Here is a 14,331-nt window from a genome sequence, read left to right as displayed (position 1 = left end):
TGTAGTTTCTCAGATTACATATACAAGCATACACAACTGGTCAAAGTAAAAATTTTAGGCATTAACTGCTAGCTTCAAAACATCAATAGAAATTAGTAGTACAATCATCTTAACTATCCTATGTATGTACATATGTGATTCTGCCCCTTCCTTCATTTTCAATCTTATCTCCTTTCCCTCATCCCAATTATTTATTCCTTATGCTCAGCTTCTTTCACTTTTATTGTATATATATTGTACCTTATATATAAGGTTATATTTGCTCTTTCAGGTTCTTACACTAGGGAGACAATACAATGTTTACATGTTTGTTTCTAATTTATTTTACTTATGAGTATGGTTTCTAAGTGCATCCATTTACCTATAAAAGCCTCAACTTAATTTTTCTTGATAGCTGAGTAATACTCCATTGTATAAAAACATCACATGCTTTCTATCCATTCCTCAGGTGATCGCTGATTGGCATTTGGGTTGTTCCCAAGATTTAGCTATGACAAATTGCACTGCTATAAACATGAGTGCACATGTACCACTGTGGCATGATGTTTTCAGTTCTTCTGGGAAAATACTCAGGAGAAATAGCTGGAACAAATGGGACTTCTAATCCTAGTTCTTTAGAGGCCTCACACTGATTTTCATAGAGGCTGGATCAGTCTACATTGCCACCAAAAGTGGAGAAGGGTTCATTTTTTCCCAAAGCCTCTCCAGCATTTGTTATTAGTTGATATTAGTGGCTTTATGATAGTTACTCTTTCTCGGGGGAGATGGACTCTCAGTGTTGTTTTAATTTGCATTTCTCAAGTGATCAGTGTTTTGGAATATATTTTTCATGTGTTTATTTGCCATCAGTTTTTCTTCCTTTGAGAAGTCTATACTTTTCTCAGATTCTCATTTTTGGATTGGGTTTTTGAATTTTGGGGGCCTGATTTTTTTTTTTTTTTAGTTCTTTATATATTCTAGGTGGAAGTCCTTTGCCTCAGTGACCATTGGTTAAGACTTTTTCCTAATTTTGGGGTTGTCCTTTCACTCTGTTGGTGGTTTCCGTTGCTGTGCAAAAGCTTTGCAATAAGATGAGCTTCCAGTTGTTGATTCTATGAATTATTTCCTGAGCAGTCTGGGTTTTGTTCATGAACCCTCTACGTACCCCTATTATGTTCAAGATTTCCACCTACTTTCTCTTCCAGCAGATTTAGTGCTTTTGTTTTAAAGCTTAGATCTTTAATTCATTTTGACTTTAGTCTAGCACATGGTGATAGACCTAGATCTAGTTTTAGTTTTCAGCATGTGGAAAGCCAGATTTTCAACACCTTTTACTAAAGAGGCTATCTTTTCTCCAGTGAATATGTTTGACCCCTTTGTCAAAGAGAAGGTGGCTGAGTGTGCTTGTAGTTATGTCTGCATCTTCTCATCTGTTCCATTGATCCTCAGGTCTGTTCTCTTTATGAGTACCCTGCTGATTTCATCACAGTAGTTTTGTAGTATAATTTTAAGTCTAGGATGGTAATTACTCCTGTCTTGCCTTGGTTGGTCAGCATTGCCTTTGCTACTCTCGGTGTTCTCTGGTTCCAGATTGTCTTACTTTTTACTGGTAGCTGGGACAAATACCCAACCCTCAAAACAAAGGAAGGGAAGGTTTATTAAGCTCACAGTCTGTGGAGGTTTCAGTTCATACTCCCCTGGCTCCTACACAAATGACAGCAGTTCATTCGGCAGAAAACAATAAAGAGCAGAGGAGGAGCAGCAGCTGCGGCATCCATCAAGCCTCTCGCTTCCTTATGCACTGACTGCAAAGGCCAGGGCTCCACAGTGAAGATCAGAGCACATAGATATTTTACTTCCTTTGTTAGATTAATTACTAAGTGTTTCATATTTGGATGCTATTGTGAATGGTGTTTGTATTAGTTGATACATCGTGTCAACTTGGCTGAATCAGCTCAGGCAGCATGGGGGCCTCGCCCTTCAGGTGGGCAGGGCCCAGGAATTGAGAAAGGCAGGAAGCTGCCCTGCCTGGTTTCCTGCCGCGGCCCCTCTTCCGTGGAGAAGTCTCAGTCTTCGGAGGAGCTTGACCTTGCAGCCTCGCTACTTTGGAGGAGCTCCGATCTTCACTGTGGAGCATTGGTCTTCGCAGTCAGCGCAGAAGGAAGAGAGAGGCTTGATGGATGCCGCAGCTGCTGCTTCTTCTCTGCTCTTCATTGTTTTCTGCCGCATGAACTGCTGTCATTTGCCTTGGAGCCAGCGGAATATGGACTGAACCCTCCAGTAACTGTGAGCTAAATAAACCTTTCCTTCCTTCATTTTGAGTGTCGGGTATTTGTCCCAGCAACGAGTAAAAAGTAGTTAAGACAGTGTTACTTCTCTAATTTCTGCCTGTGTTTATTGTTTTGTAGAGGAATGCTATGGATTTGTAGATGGTGACTTTATATCCTGCTATGCTACTGAGTCTGTTTATTAATTCTAGGAGTCTCTTAGTGGAATGTTTTGGGTCTTCATGTAGAGTATCATGTCATCTGTGAATAATGATAATTTAACTTCTTCCTTTTCAATTCTTATTCCCTTTATATCTCTATCTTGTCTAATTTCTCTGGTTAATATTTTCAGGACTATATTAAATAGAAGTGCTGATAGTGGACATCCTGTCTTGTACCTGATTTTATGGCAAGCTCTTTCAGTTTTTCTCTATTTAGAATGATGTTGGCTGTTGGTTTGTCATACATGGCTTTAATCAGATTGAAGTATAGGCCATCTATTCCAGTTTTGGGTAGGGTTTTATCATGAATGAGTGTTGAACTTTGTCAAAAGCTTTTTCTGGATGTATTGAGATGATCATGTGGTTTTTATTTTGGGCTCTGTTGCTACAGTATACCACCTTTATAGCTTTGTGTGTATTGAACTACCCCCATATCTCAGGGATCCCACATGGTCATGCTATATAATCATCCTGATGATTTGCTGCATTTTATTTGTTAGTATGTTATTGAATATTTTTGCATCTCTGTTCATAAGTGAGAGTGACCTATAGTTCTCTTTTTGCTTGGGTCTTTCTCCTGTTTTGTATCAGTATACTTGTCTCCAGAACTGAGTTAGAGAGAATTGCTCCCTTTTCAATTTCATGAGGAGTTTGAGAAGTATTGGGATTAAATCTTCTCTAAATTTCTTTAAAGTTCAGCAGTGGATCCATCCAGACCTAGATTTTTTTGCTGGCAAGTTTTTTATTACATTTTCAATTTTATTAACTTATTTTGGGTTATTCAGAATTTTTATATCTTCTTGACTTGGTTTTGGTAATTTATATGGATCTAGGAATCTGTCTATTTCTTCGTTTTCCATCCTATGAGAGTAAAGATTTTCAAAGTAAATATTGATCTTCTGAATTTCCACAGCTCTGTAGTAATTTCACCCTTTTCATTCTTGTTTGAATTTAATTTTTTTCTTTCCTCCTTTTGATGAGGTTAGCTAGGGGCTTATCAATTTTATTTACTCCTTTAAAGAATCAACTCTTTGATTCATTGATTTTTCCTATAGTTTTCTTCATCTCAATTGTATTAATTTCTGCTCTTATCTTTATAGTTTCTCCCCTTCTTTGGGCTCTGTGCTTGACTTGCTCTTCTTTTTCTAGAAGCTTGAGGAGCAGCATTAGGATATTTATTTGTTGCCATGTTTTTTTTTTTTTTTTTTTTTTTTTTTTTTATTTTAGGGAAAGGTCTACAGGGTGTTCAGGGTCTCACTACTAGATTGGACTTGTAGTGATCCACCTGTTTACAGCCTCCCAAGAGCTGGGATTACAGGCATGTGCCACCATAGTCTCAATTGCCATCTTAAGGCACCCACCCCAGGGGCAGGGCCAGCACGGCAGGCCCAGGGATCAAATCCTCAGCCCCTGCGCCTGCTAACAGGTGCTTTAATCTGCTGAGCTACTTATCCAGCCCTCATTCTGTTTTCTTAATGTGAATATTCACCACTACAAATCTCCCTCTGAGAACTGCTTTCATTGAATCCCACAAATTCTGGTAAGTAGTGTTTGCATTTCTGTTGGATGGTAGATATTGTTTAATGTCTTGTTTAATTTCATCTGTGACCCATACATTGCTGAGGAGAGTGTTAATTTCCATGTGTGTAGGGGGTTTTACAGTTTCTTTTATCATTAATTTCCAATTTCATTGCAGCAAGGTAAGATAATATGCATGGGATAATTTCTGTTTCTTGCATTTACTTAAGCATGTTCTATGGACTAGTATATTGTCTATATCACAGAACGTCTCATGTGCAGCTGAAAAGAATGTGTATTCAGATGTTGTTAGATGGAACACTGTCAAAATATATACTAAGTGCATTTGTTCAATGCTTTGGTTCAGTTCTGCTGCCTCCTTGATAATGTTTTGTCCAGTTCATCTATCTCTTTGAGATAATGGGGTGTTAAGATCTCCCATTAAGATTGTGTTATTGGATTTTTGGTGTTTCATGTCCTTTAAATTTTTTCTTATACAGTTGGGTGCTGTCATATTTGGTGCATATATACTTATGGGTCTTATCTCTTCTTCTTGAAGTTTTCTCCAAACAAGTATGCAGTGAGCTTCTTTATCTAATTTAATTATCTTGGTTTGAAGTTCACATTGCCTATGAACAACATAGCTACCACAGCTTTTTTCTGAATTCCTCACAGATGGAGTATTGTTTTTCCGCCTTTGATTTTCAGCCTATGAATTTTCTTTTAAGTTAGATGTTTCTTGTATACAGCATATTGTTGGATTTTATTCTTGACCCACTCTACTAGTATATTTCTTTTAACTGGTGAATTGAGGCCATTTACATTGGTGGTTGTAACTGATATGTATTGACTTGTGTTTGTCTTGTTAGTTTCCTGCTGTCAGTTCCCTACTTTCCCCTCGTGCTACTGCTTGTCCTGTTTGGTTGTTTCTTTTTGTTGTTCTTGTAATTGTGGTCATTTAGATCTCTTTCTAGAAAATCTTTCAGTGCTCTTTGCAGGGTTGGTTTAGTGGTCATGTACTTCTTTAGTTGTTCTTCATCATGGAAGAATTTTACTTCTCCATTAATTTTGAAAGAGAGTTTTTGCAGGATACATATCAATCTGGGTTCAAAGATGTTTTCTTTCAGGGCTTCAAATACTTCACTCCAAGCTCTTCTTGACTTGATAGTTTGTGTTGAGAAATCTGCTGTGATTATGATGGGCTTTCATTTAAATGTGATCTGTTTATTTTCCCTAACAGCTTTTAATATGTTGTTCTTGTGCCGAATTTCTGGAATCTTGATGATTATATGCCTGGGTGTGGATTTATTTTGGTTGATGCTAATTAGATTTCTGTATACCTCAGTCATTTGTATGTCAGATTGTTTCCTCATGCTTGGGAAGTTTTCTGCTATTTCTTCCACAAATAGTCTTTTTATGGCATTTACATTGGCTCCTGTTTCAGTAACACCTGTCAGTCTTACGCTGTTCATTTTTATGTCATCTTGTAGCTGTTGAATGATTATTTCCTGGTTTCTTATTACTTTTAAGAGATCTTTCCTTTCCTGGTTGCTAGCTGCAATGATGTCTACAAGGTCTGAAAGTCTGTCTTCAATTTCATTAGAGTGGTTTTGCCAACTTTTCTAGTAACATACTATAGAAATGATCCCTGAAAGTATAGCCTTGGTTTTGCCAGCTTTTAATGGAATTTTTAACTTCCTGGATATCTCTTTGAATCTGTTTCATGCACTGTATTTCTTTTCTATGTTACTCATTAAAGGTTTCCAACATTCTTCTATGCTTGTCTATTTTTTTATCAATGTCTACTTTTGATATGCTCAGCAATTCTTTCCCTTCGTTATCATTTCTTTTTTACCTGAGAGATTATTTCTGATCTGATTTCCTCTATACTCACCTGGAATTTTTTCTTTACTTCAGTTGCAATCATCTCAGAGACTTGTGTGTATGGCTTCCAATTTTTTTACGTTGATGTTTCCTGGACTTGTGTATGTGGGTGGGGGGCCAGAGACTGCATTTTGCTACTTTATCTTATCATTTTCTATATCAAAAAGAACACTTTATTTTGATTTCTGTGCTAAGCCCTGTGAAATTCTGATAATAGTCAGCTATATCACTAGCATACAAACCATTCTAGGAGCAGTCTGTCCTTCAAGGATATCTCCTGAGTGTCAGAGGTTCTTGATTTGTGTCTGTCTCGACATCCTGACTTCCCAATTAATTGACAGTGAGATGTGGCTTTCCATTTGACATTGTCCTCCATCTTTAGGTGTAGGGTTTGGTGAAGTTACCACCTCAGCAATTCCCGATATTGTTACCCAAGTGAGATCAAGTGGTTAAAACAGACATGGTGTCCTAGATACAGTGGTACAATTAGCAATGACAATAACATCAATCAAAATTTGGAAATTGACAAACTTTGGTAACTATCAGTTTTGTATCTTAGACCATAGGAGCAAAGTCTATAGTTTTAGGATGAAACAAATCATAAATTGGGAGCTTGTATGCAAAATTTTTCCCTTTGAGTGGGTTTACCCTGTGTCCCTCTGGCCAAGCCAAGTACCAGGTTCCAGGTGCTTTGCTTCATGTAGGGTGATGGGCCAAGCATCTGGATTCCTCTGGCCAAGCCAGGTCCCCAGGGTTCCAAGCACCTCCACACTAGTCCCTGTTACTCTGACCAAGCTAGTCATCAGGCTAAAATCCTCTTCTGACTATGTCAAATCATACCTTACTTTATCAGATTTCCCACGTATACAGTACAACTACAGAGAAGTTAAAGAATTTTTGATGTAGGAATTAATATACTCATAATATACTATGTCTTAGATCTATATAATTACACAGCTAAATATAACTGATATTATGTTGATCATCTTCATTTAAAAAATAAAGATCACATTAAGCAGTGGCACATGCAAACATTGGATGCTCATGCTTTGAACTAGCACTTTTTTCATATATAGTGAGTGGAATTCATTAATGACTCTCACTCCCTGCAGAACAACTCTGACTAAGCATACTTAAAAGAGAATAAAGAATGATATTAGAGAAAAACAGAAGCCTGAAAAATGAGACATGATGTGAGGACCAGAGTCCCCTGCAGCCTTTTCCCTTGCTCGTAACTCTCTTCTAGGAGAGCAAAAGATAAAAAACTTTCACATAAAAAAGAACAAAGATTAGAAAAATGAAACTACTTTATGTGAATGGTTATAAGGAAAAATTACAGCCTTTTATTAACTATAGGATATAATTTATAACTACTATTTACTAAACACACATACAAACATTAAATGCAAAAATTAAAATTATTCAGATTAAAAAATGCAAGAGGAAAAATATTCAAATATCATAGAACTCAACCAAAGCAAAAGTGAAAAATACTTAAAAATTTTTCCTTTACTTTTAATAAACATTCCAAGCATTAATGAGACATCAATGGATCTGATTTGTTTTAGAAAGATTTCCAAAACTAATATTGAACAAACAGCAGTCTGGAGAAAAAGAATTCTAATTATCTAGTAGACTCCACATAGGCCAACTATTTTTTATGCGAATTTTAAATACAGTCCTGTGACACTTGGCAGAAATATAATGTGAGAAATGTGTTTTTAGGCAATTTCATCAGTGTGTACCACAAACTACCACCTGAAGTGGAAACTTCTAAGTACAAACTGAGAAGGTAAACATCAACCTCTGGGATGCCTCCTGATAGAATCAAGATACGCAGTTAAGCACCAGAGATATGAGGCTACAACTGGCACAAACAGAACACTTATAAAGTAAACACTCTTATATAAGTAGGAGCGTGCTCTAAAGGATAAAAAAGCACATTGTAAGTACATAGAAGTCACTAATTATCAAGTGCTTGTGTGCTGTACATAATTGCATGTGTTACGTGGAAATAGAGACAGAATGTTTAGGCAGCTGTATTTCACAGAGATTATATACTCTAAGATGCAGTTTTTCCATCTGAAAAGCTCTTAGATATTAGTATTCACTTCTTAAGAAGATTTGAATTCCCAATCTCCAGAGCCATCTAAATCTGGTGTGCTTTGGGAGCACTCCAGCTAAAATCAGTAGAGGACTCCAAGGAGACGCTCATCTACAGAAAATTTAGTATGTGATCATGCGACGTGTTCACATAAACCACATAGAGAGACGTGGAAAATGACATCACATTTTTGCTCTCTTCTCTCACACACATAAATGAGATTTCTTGGAATAATCATTTATAATAATCGCACCGCAGTTTTATCATAGCTAACCTTAACCAGCCTCGCAACAGATCCCTGCTTCTTTGGGTCTACACTGAATCTGTGCTGTGAAGATCTTTTTCCCCTTTGTTTCCTCTTCATTCAAATCCTTCTCCTAGAAACACCATCTTCTCTCTTTTGATCTGAATAATTCTTCCTTCTGAGTTAGAGAGATAGTTCTCTCAGCTGTCTAAGCACCTGCCTGGGGGACACAAGGACCCCGGTCCAATCCCTGGTACCGCACACCGTGCAGGGCCAGCCACCGAAACTGGGCCTGGTGGTGCGCACCTATAGTCCCAGCTCAGGGAAGGTTGAGACAGGAGGATCACTGCGAATCTGAGCTGCATAGTGACACCCTATACCAAGGAAATAAGATTAAAATAAAAAAATAATAATTTTTCCTTCCCAACCTATGGATGAGCACCAGCCTAGTCTCCATCTGTATTTCTTCCCATAGTTTTGAATGCAGTGTATCTACAGATGCTTTTCAAATTCCATTTGTAGATAGATTGTGACTCTGTCTCTCCAAATTTCAAGAATCTTCTGTTCAACTACATATTGCCAGTGGTTCTTGAACAACTAGACATCCCATAATAAACAAAACAGAACTCTTCTTATCTATTCTTCCTCTAATTTTCTCCATTGGAATAAACTCTACTATCATCTAGTTGATTGCTTAATAACAATGGGACTCTCTATATTAGTTTTTTTCTAATGTATAAATTCCCTTAAAACTTATCTTCTTAAAATAATAAATACTCATTACGTTCAATGGTTCTGCAGGTCAGCAACCTCAATGTGTCTTAGGTGTTGGTTCTGACTGGAGAACTTCTTTAGGTCTGCAGTCAGAATGTCCCCCGGGCCTGGTCATAAGAAATAATGAGCAGGAAGGCCAGCTCCTGGGGTGCTGACACTGCTAATTCTGCATACCGCCAGGCTTCAGTTCCACACCAGACACCTCCCTTCAGTTTCACACCACATGAAAAATGGCCTCAGAGTATTGCACCTGGGTTCCCCCAAACCGAGAGAGCCAAGAAATTCAAAGGCAAGCACTGGGATTTTCTTTCTGACCCAATGTTGTGACTCACATTCATTTCTGCTATATCCTATTGGCTACCCGGACTCGGCTACCCACTGTGTCCACAGTGACATGACAGGAAGGCCTGAATGCTGGGAAGCAAGATGTGTGGGGCTGATCCTGGAGGCCAGAACAATCTTGAATGAAAAAATAAATCACATACTTAAATTTTTGATAATCTTTCCAATCCTTAGTGCTTCTTTCCTGTAACTCATCCCATTATGTACATGCGCAACCCAGAAAAATAGAATTGACATTCTTTACACGTACCTGTCACTCTCCTCCCAATAAACTTTCTTTCTTTCTTTTTTTTTTTTTTTTTTTTTTTTTTTTTTTTTCGGAACCAGGGACTGAACTCAGGCCCTTGCGCTTGCCAGGGAAGCCCTTATTCTACTAAGCCATCTCCCCAGCCCCTCCCAATAAACCTTGACAATGTACTTGAAATTAGAGACTTCACCAGAATCCTCAAAGAAATTCTATGAGCTTTGCACTACCATGAGTGGGATTCTAGAAGTCTGAGGAGGCAAAACTCCCGCATAAGCAGGCACACATCCCCCAAAAGATTAGTTATCAGTGTCTGGACCATTACTCAGAAGTAAGGTGCTTGTTTCCCGTAAGCAATCCTGAAAACCCTTCTCAACGTCCTCGCAGAGTTTCTCTGTTATCTCCATGGTGCCCAGCAGCACACAGAAATGATGTAAAACCTCAGCAAGGCGTTAAAGGGCATCCTTCCAGAGAAACATCCTTGGCATTAGCATTCTTAGAAAATGCGCTTTTACTGGAGATCTTTAGATGGCAGAAGACAAAATTCTCTGAAACTGGCTTTTTTAAAAAAAATGTCTTGACGCATGTAATCAAATTTTTTCTAACGTTAGTATAGTAATTATTATAGGTTGATCTTATGTGGACAAAAATACCAACAAACTTCAAAAAGTAATAAATTTATATTTCACAGTGAAACTAAAATCTAACTCATATAATAACAATGACATTTTTTAAAAAATAATAATCATTGGAAAGTTAAGCAATACTTTTAAGTGGCTACTTGTCAAATGTAAGTTCATAGTTGGAATTTTTGTTTGTGGCTTTTTTTATGTTAACAACACAATTTATTTATCTGGGGAAAGAAGGTTTCTGTTCAAGACAGGGACAGAAGGGGATGCGAATGGGTTGCCAGGGAAACTGCTTGGTATGGGGGTGAATTTTATAGAGCCAATCCACGTACACACATTTAGTTTTCACAGTTTTATAAGTGCCCTCCTATGCTGCTGTTAGAATGTCTAATGCCATCTGATTTTGTGGGACAACCTGTCCCATTAACTTTACTTTTTTTATTTAGGAGAGAGAAACTAGCTAGGGGAGCACTTAAGACCTACTGAGTATAGTTAGTTAAGGCCTTAACTCACTATATAATATACAAGACTTGGTAGATCCCAGCAAAAGGAATCTAAAAGTAATCTAGCATATTTGTTATAGGTTTTACCTGCATGACCGCATGGGGACTGGCATCCTGTAGGCAAGAACAAATTTTCTGAGCAATTAGAGCACGTATAAGTAAAGCATAAGCATTAGCGTTGACAGGTACATTTAGAGACTTTTTAAAGGGTAGCAGTTGTAACCCACTGGCTCGGAAGCCTTTATTGATGAAGTCCGACATTTTGCTATAAGTCGCTCTAGCTTTAGTTACAATGATTTCTAAATGTTTGAGGATGTATAAAACCAGATTAATATCTGGGGTTTTTTTTGTCAATGATTTTTAAGTAATGTGAGTATAGTTTGGCACATTTTCTTGATTATACCTTGTGAAAAAACAATGACATAAGTATTTTATTTTTAACTTGCACAGCCTTTGTTTTTAAACTTAAGATTTAGAAAAATATGCAATATTTTCAGTGAGAGAATAAGGAAGTTTTTGTCTTTTAATTTGAAAATCCTTGTAAATGCTGACTGAAATCATGACATTTTAATATCTGCCTGTGTTTATGTTGAGTGCACGTAGGGTGGGATACAAAGATTGGACCAGATAGATTCACATAAAATATATATTTAATGTAGTAAAAATTCAAAGTTAATTACATATTTTTATTAGAATACCAATGAAAGAGCTATGTAATCACATATAATTTCTCTCACAGGAAAATTTAAAAAGTTACATATGTTCACTACCAAAACTTTTAATAAATTGAACATTAACTCAAAGACTTAGAGATATAATTATTAAAAACTTTACAGAAAACATGGAACCAAATATTTAAGACCAATATTAAAATAAATTAGAAAAAGTAAAGAAGTTGAATATATTGTGTGCATATATACATTTTCTAGGTATTTGAAACAGTGAAGGAGCCGGGGAGATGGCTCAGTAGAATAAGTGCTTGCCTGGCAAGCGCAAGGGCCTGAGTCCAATCCCCAGTTCCGCCAAATCAATCAATCAATCAATCAATCAATCAATCAATCAATCAGTGATATGTTGCTTAATGACAAGGGAACTTTATGAAAAATGCATAGCTGCATGGTTTCATCACTATGCCAACCTTATAAAGTGTACTTCTATAAACCTAGCTGGTGTGTGTCAGTCACTCAACATGGCCTGCTGTGTGTGAGTATGCTACAAGTATAACACAATGACTACTTTTAGTAAGTAGGGTATAATCTAATTACAAAAAGGAACATAAATAACCAGTAATCTTGTTGTTTATTACCAAAACAAGCATATGTACCGCACATTGTTGCATGTGTTCTATTTTTTGTTGCTTTTATTTGTGGTGCTAGTATTGAGCTTTAGCCGTATTCCCAACCACTTTTGGTTTTCACACAAGGTCTTCCTGTTTCCTGACTTGGTTTGAACTCGTGATTCTCCTGCCTAAGCCTCGCACTGTGCTGAGATTATGAGTGTGGGTCATCATATGTTGCACATATGTTCTGTGGTTCTCGTTACTGGCGGTGTAGTAAGTCTGCCAGTGCCACGGACATTCCAGGGATGGGCTGCTCTACAGTATCACAACGGCAATGACATGACTAAGTGATAAGATTTTTTGTTCCATCATAATCTTACGGAACTGCTGCTCTATGTGCAGTTCATCATAAACCAAAATGTCTTTATGCAGCATATGACTACAAATGGAAAATCAATGGTAAATTATGCAAGAAAAAATTTATATACAATAACTCGGGAAGTTCCCTGTATGCATATTATCAAGCTGTGATAATAAAATCAGTATTGTTTGGTATTGTCCGACAAAATAAATGTACCAGCAGAGAAAATTCAGAAGCAAGCACCCTACAAATGTTGATAACTTATGTTTTCATCTTCATTTTGCTCAAAATATTTAAAAATTCCTATTAACACTTGAATCATGTGCTATTTAGAAATATAGTATTTAATTTCCAGATATTTGGGCAGTGGGAATTCAATTTATTTTTATTCACTGATTTCTAGTTTTATTTCCTTATGAGGTAAGACATCACATGGTTTTTGCTCTTTTAAATTTGTTAAGGTGCATTTCATGGCCAAAAACATGGTACACCCTGGTCAATGTTCCTTAGGAACTTAAGGATTTGCACTTTGCTGTTGGTGAATGACACCTTCTGTAAAGATCAGTTGGGGCTGACTGATAGATGGCTCTCTCCATTTTGACCCTATTCTTGTTGGTTTGATGGTTCTGTCACTTACTATTAGTGGAGGGGTGTTGAAGTCTCCAACTGTAGTAGTGGATTTGTCTATCAGTTTTAGCTTCATATATTTTGATCTGTTGCTAGAAAAATGCACATTCACTATTACTATGTTTCTTTCAAGACTTTTCTGTTTTATCATGTTGTAATGCTCTTCCTTATGCTTGATCATTTTCCTTGCTCTGAAGTTCATTTTGTTTGAAATTACACAATGTTAGCTTAAATACCATATGCAAGGTAGCTTTCATTTGAGTGAGACAAGGTACCAATTAAGAGAATAATCAAGAATGGGTAAAAGGGGACAAGGGGATGAATCTCTTGCAATAGGAAAGAGGACCAAGGGACCAAGGGACCAAGGGCAAAGGATGAGAAGGAGAGAAAGGGGAATCAAGAATGTAGAAACACCATGTACAGGAACCCAGTAATGTCAAAGTGCAACCACGCCTTAGGTAGGCTACAACTAACCCTCCGTAGTTTCATTTGTTTCTTTCTGGGCACCCACATATTTTGGGTAACTAGGGATCTCCTCCTAGTTGTCATTGTAGTCACACTGGCTCCTGGGTCATATCTGCTCGTACTAGACAACAAAAACACACAGCTCTTCCCTGCTGATCCAGTTTGGAAAATCTCACAAGGTTCTGATTGACTCAGCTTCATTCATGTGACCACCTCATTCACACAGGGGAGAACACCATGCCTCAGTTGGATTAAAGTATTCATTCCTCAGTAATCCCTGAAAGCAGTAGATAAAAAGTCCATTCACATATGTTAGAGTGGAAGAATATATTTTCCCAAATGTAGAAGTATGCTTTTCCCTGAGAAAAGCTGATGGCCAGACAAAAAAAAAAAAAAAAATGCAGGTCAACTAAACTTGAAGCTCCAAACACTACCAGTTGTTTTAACATATGATGATGCAGGGACTATGGAATGGATGGCTTGAAAGAAAACGTAGTCTTTTGGAAAATACTTACATGAACTTACCTTGCCCTCACTGGGACTTAACTCAGTACTAATGCTAAATTTACAGCCTGTAAGAACACATAATTAAAAAAAAAAAAAAAAACACAGTGAATGAATCAACAGTTTGAAGAAGTGGGTCATTTTTTGAACATTCTGTAGTAAAAGTTACTATAAGCATAAGGAAAAGTAATTCATAATTCATATTCTCAAGTCTGAATCAAAGGTCAGCTATAAAGAAATAAATAATGATCAGAGAGTTGGGAAGTTTTCTTGGAGATGAATGAGAGACTGTGAGCAAAAGGAAACTGAATCAGTAAATTAGAAGCTTAGTGACAAGAATTTTTCTGAGACCATGTGGGGCGATGGAAATTATAAAAGGACCTCAA

At 37.1% G+C, this 14,331-nt stretch overlaps 1 pseudogene; it reads right to left on the bottom strand.

Moving 5' to 3' along the window:
• Positions 1-5,560: 5,560 nt before the first annotated feature.
• LOC111817450 lies at positions 5,561-5,649 on the bottom strand (annotated as a pseudogene).
• Between the last annotated feature and the right edge of the window lie 8,682 nt (positions 5,650-14,331).

The sequence above is a fragment of the Octodon degus genome, unplaced genomic scaffold (assembly GCF_000260255.1).
Source record: "Octodon degus isolate 3935 unplaced genomic scaffold, OctDeg1.0 scaffold00057, whole genome shotgun sequence".
NCBI lineage: Eukaryota > Metazoa > Chordata > Mammalia > Rodentia > Octodontidae > Octodon > Octodon degus.
The sequence above is the reverse complement of the archived record's forward strand: the minus strand, read 5'-3'. Positions and strand labels throughout refer to the sequence as shown.